Genomic DNA, 5,000 nt, shown 5'->3' with positions numbered 1-5,000 from the left:
ATGCATTTATGTTTAAACAAGTTGCTGTAAGTGCGAGGGGAAAGTAAAGATACAAAGGATACTACATGTAAAAAAAAGAAATATTGTTCCTCTGTACGCTCGTGTGACACACGGGTGATATATGGCTCACCCCCTATAACGACATACTGTACATGTTAAATGTGGTATACTGATGAAGAACGGCGAACTGTAGGTAGGACATCTGGGCGGACATAAACAGGTTTTAGACTATTAATGGAGACCCGGTCATCTTCGCCCTCAATGTTCAGCAGGAATGCTTTCATATTGTGTCGGATCACAAGGAAAGGGCCCGTGTGAGGTGCTGTTAGCGTTGTCTTGCTAGTGTTGTTGCCTAAGAATACATGTGTTGCAGAGTGCAAGGCTGTTTGTATGTGATGCTTCTCTGGAGGTTGAATTTCTGGTATCGTGGCGTAAATTTTCCCACATGACGTATACGCTGGAGATCATCGGAGGAGGTTGCAGAAGGAAAAAACTCGTCATGGACGACCAAGAGGTCGCCATACACCATTTCAGCTGTTGAGACATCCAGTGCGTATTTAGGAGCGCCATACACCATTTCAGCTGCCGAGACATCCAGTGCGTATTTAGGAGTGGTCCTTAGTCCCAGGAAGACCCAAGGAAGCTGAGTAAACCAGTTGAAGTCCTTGCAGCGGGACATCAAAGCTGCTTTGAGGGTGTGATGATAATGTTAAAGCATTGCATTGGCAGCTGGGTTGTAGGCAGTTGTCTGATATAGGGTGATGCCCAGGAGATTCGCTAATGAGGTCCACAATGAACAGGTGAAAGTGGTACCCCTATCAGAAGTAATATGATCAGGGATACCAAATCTTGCTATCCATCCTAAGAGTAAGGCAGATGTACATGAGGCGGACGTTGCAGTTTCCATGGGGATGGCTTCAGGCCAACGAGTGGAGTGGTTGATGACGGTAAACAGGTAATGATCTCTTTGTGATGTGGGTAGGGGGCCTACAACGTCGACGTGAATGTGGGCGAAACGAATATGAGATTGAGGAAAGGTGCTCACTCCTGAATCAGTGTGTTGATGTACTATGGAAGTTTGGCAAGAAGTACAGGCAAGGACACAATCCTTATCATCTATACTAATGCAGTGCCAAATGAACTTCTTTAGCAACTGTGCTGTAGAATGGAGCAGGGGATGGGAAAGGCCATGAATAAAATACAACACCTGTCGGTGCATGGGATCAGGAATCCACAGTCGCAGTTTATCTGTACTGACCTCACAAAGGAGGGTATGTTGGAATCATCAAGGGGGACGTCTTCCCAATGGAAAGATGCACAGGATATCCTACATGCTTGATACTTTTAATCCTGTCGTTGAGCTTAAGCCAAGGTGTTGATATCCAATCCCAGTTGAATGGCGGCCAACGTGTTTCTTGACAGAGCATCGACAACTGGATTCCTTTTTCCCAGGGACGTATTGAAGTGTGTAATTGTATTCAGCCACAGCGGAGAAATATTGCTGTCGAGTGAAGGTATGCACCAGAGGCATTTGGTGTGTGCAAATGACGAAGGGAGTACTTTTCAAGAAATGGCTAGTGTAACGGACAGCCAAGTGCACCACCAGAAACTCACGATCGAATGTAGATAAACCATGTTCTCTCTTGGAGAGTTTCCTGCTGAAGAATGCCAATGAAAGAGAAGGCAAGCCGTTGACAACCTGGTCGAGTACTGCACTAATAGCAATGTTGCTGGTATCTGTGGAGAAAAGGAGATGGGCATCTGGGATGGGAACAGTGAGAGCAGCAGCGGTTGATAGGGCTTTCTTTGCGTTGCAGAAGGCCACTTCTTGAAGGGGACCCCACTTCAGGTCTTTTGGCTTACCCTTCAGTGAGGCTTATAGGGGAGCAAGAGTGGTGGCAATGGCTGGCAGAAAACGGTGATAATCGTTGATCATGCCTAGGAATTTATGCAGTGCTTTGACGGTCGAGGGCATAGGGATGTTCTGAACGGCTGCTACCTTCTCAGGGAGGAGATGGATTCTTTGAAGAGTGATGCAGTCTTAAGAACGACACTTCGTTGGCATCAAAGGTACACTCGTCGTACGGGACTACAAGGCTGTTTTGTTGCAGGCGGTCGAGCACAATGTGCAAGTGACGGAGGAAGAAAACACATGTATGTCGTCCACGTAACATACACAGAAGAGGAGGTTCCATAACATGTCATTAATGAGACGTTGAAAAGTGGCCCCAGCATTACGAAGGCCAAAACAGGAGCAATTGGATGTGTATGTACCGAAGGGAGTGAGGATGGCAGTCTTGGGGATGTCTTCTGGTTTAATAGGCAACTGATAATACCACATCAGGAAGCCGAGCATGGAGAAAACCTTCGCTTTTTGCAGGTAGGATGTCATGCCGGTTAGAGGCCTTTACCCAATGCCCCATTTCTTCCATTTTGGCTAAAGTCTGTTTGGCGGCTGGCAATCAACCCGGTGCCAGACGTATGAGTTTGGCAAATACTAAAGGTCCTGTCATCTTGATATGGTGATAAATGCCGTGTTTGGAAGGACCCATTGGCGTTTGGTGACGTTCTGGACAGAAAAATTCTGAGGACTAAGTGAGGAGTCGGGGTTAGGTATCTGTGGATGCGCTGATGAGGAGAGGTGTCGACACTTACAAGTCTACGTCGGACAATCGTCGGTTAGCGACATCAACCAGAAGGTGGAAATGAAAGAGGATATCTGCACCGAGGACTAGAAATGTGACGTCAGCAATGAAAAACTTCCAATTAGATTTGTCTTTTTCAAACGATAATGTGAGGTTCTCGTAGCCGTAGGTGGGTATCACAGATCCGTTAGCAGCTACATGGCGGACATCGGCTGACTTAGACAGACTACACTGTGTCCTGAGGAGTTCCCTTGGCAAAAGAGAATGACAAGCACCCGTGTCTACCAAAAATTGCACGCTTGTTCCTGCATCATGTAAAAAGAAAAGATTAGAAACATGGGAGGCCACCGCCACGAGCGATTGCCTACTTACATGTCTTTTGGCCACTGACACTCTTTGGCCTATTTCTTCGCGACAGTGCTGAATCTGAAGGAGTTGTATAAAAACTGCAGCCAATGGGCGGTAGTAACTGGCTGTAGAAGTCGTTGGTTGGGGCACGAGCGAGTGGTGTGTGATGGGTGGCTTTGTTGCCAATCCGGCTTCGGGTTGCGTTGAATAGGCATCCTCTCCGTCAAGAGTGGAGGAGTTGATGGAGGTCTTGAAGGTCATGAAATGGCTGCCCATAAAGGCGTCGGCTTTGATCATCAACTCCTTTTGGCTAAACTATCGACATCGGTTATGGCAGCGTGTACAGGTTCGGGTAAACGGTGTACCCAAGGGCACGGAGTAAGATCCCCTTAAGAGGGGAGCCGTTTGCAGCAGGTTGCAGGCGAGCGATACTGGTCATTTCCCTGAGGGCGAGCGAAGCCCTTTGGTCCCTCAACAGTTGTTGAGAGAGCTGAAAAAGCTTTGCTATACGGGCAGCTGGCGAAAGACAAGCACTGCTGCAGAAAGTATATTTTGACGTCGTCATACGTTATTGGGGTGACTCCTTGTTTACAAAGCCAGTCGGAGATTTCCAAGGTGTCCTCGGGTATCGCCGCGAGAATGTAATCTGCATTGGTGGTTGAGAGAGTCAGGCCCTTGATGCGGAACTGGACTTCTGCGTGCTGAAACAAAGCAAATGCCTCTCCGCTGGAGAATGACGAAAGTTTCAATGGGGCGGTGCCAGCTTCCGTAGAACCCGTCATAGTAACATTGATGGTGGGGAAAGCGGTAGGAACGAGTTGACTTCCGCGGTCACCAAATGTGACGAGCTAAGAGTAGGATGTGACTCAAAGGCAAGATGAATGTAAGTGAGTAACTTTATTATGACACATTGAGTATATATACACACAAGGTCCTGGTAAGAAGGTCACAAATTACAGACATGCTATTTCTTGACAAACCAGCAACCGATTCTGTTAACAGTTGACAATGGAGTATGCAGACATATTAAAACAAGTTGCTGTCAGTGCGAGGGAGAGCGGAGATACAAAGAATACTATATATAAAAAAAAAGATCGTTACTATGTACGCCCGTGTGACACACGGGTTGCACAATATACCAAAACTATTTTTTCCTTTCTTTATTTCTTACACACAAAAACTGTCTATCATGCCTGCACACTCTCACGTGTTCTCTTTTTGCGCCGAATACATATATTTTTGTGCATATATATGAAAACTGATTTTCACATAGATTTACCAATGAGAGAGAGAGAGAGAGAGAGAGAGAGAGAGAGAGAGAGAGAGAGAGAGAGAGAGAGAGAGAGAGATTTGTCTTGGTTTGGACATCATCATGAAATGATGACCAGAAACTACGCTCCGAGTTATGTAATAGTATTAAGAAGACTCGGTGACAGACAAAACCCTCAACAAATATCATTCTCGTGTAAATATAGGATATCAATGTGCGTTTCTTATGGTAAAATTACGCTTGGTAAGTTAGGAGATATGTAATATGATTATAATCCCATTGCACTAATTATTTTTATTTCTCAAGGGTAAGATCACTTCTTCTAACCTTTGTTTTAAATGGGACTAAGAAAAAGTGTATAAGATAATTGTATAATATTTATATATTAATTACAGATTACGGTCACTAGTTTATCAACCTTTCAGTGTTTTCAGTATTGTATGCTTATCTATCCTTTGTTTTTATAATTTTATTAAAACACTCTTAATAAAGACTCATAAAAGAAACATAGTTATTTTTTTTTTCGTTCGTGTTTATTAATCTTACTTTAAAGTTATCGTTTAAGATGATAGTGAAAAGAAAAAAAAAACAGTTAAACCATAAATTCTGATGAAACAAAATACATTAAAGACTAGGTTGAAGCAAACACCAATTAGCTTCAATTCCAGATATTAGTTACACGAAGAGATCTTTTTTTAGTTTGCTTTTGTTTACTTTTGTATTTGACCACTATGGGG

This window comes from Palaemon carinicauda, chromosome 41 (assembly GCF_036898095.1).
Source record: "Palaemon carinicauda isolate YSFRI2023 chromosome 41, ASM3689809v2, whole genome shotgun sequence".
In the NCBI taxonomy this organism is placed as follows: Eukaryota; Metazoa; Arthropoda; class Malacostraca; order Decapoda; family Palaemonidae; genus Palaemon; species Palaemon carinicauda.
Note: the sequence above shows the minus strand (reverse complement) of the source record.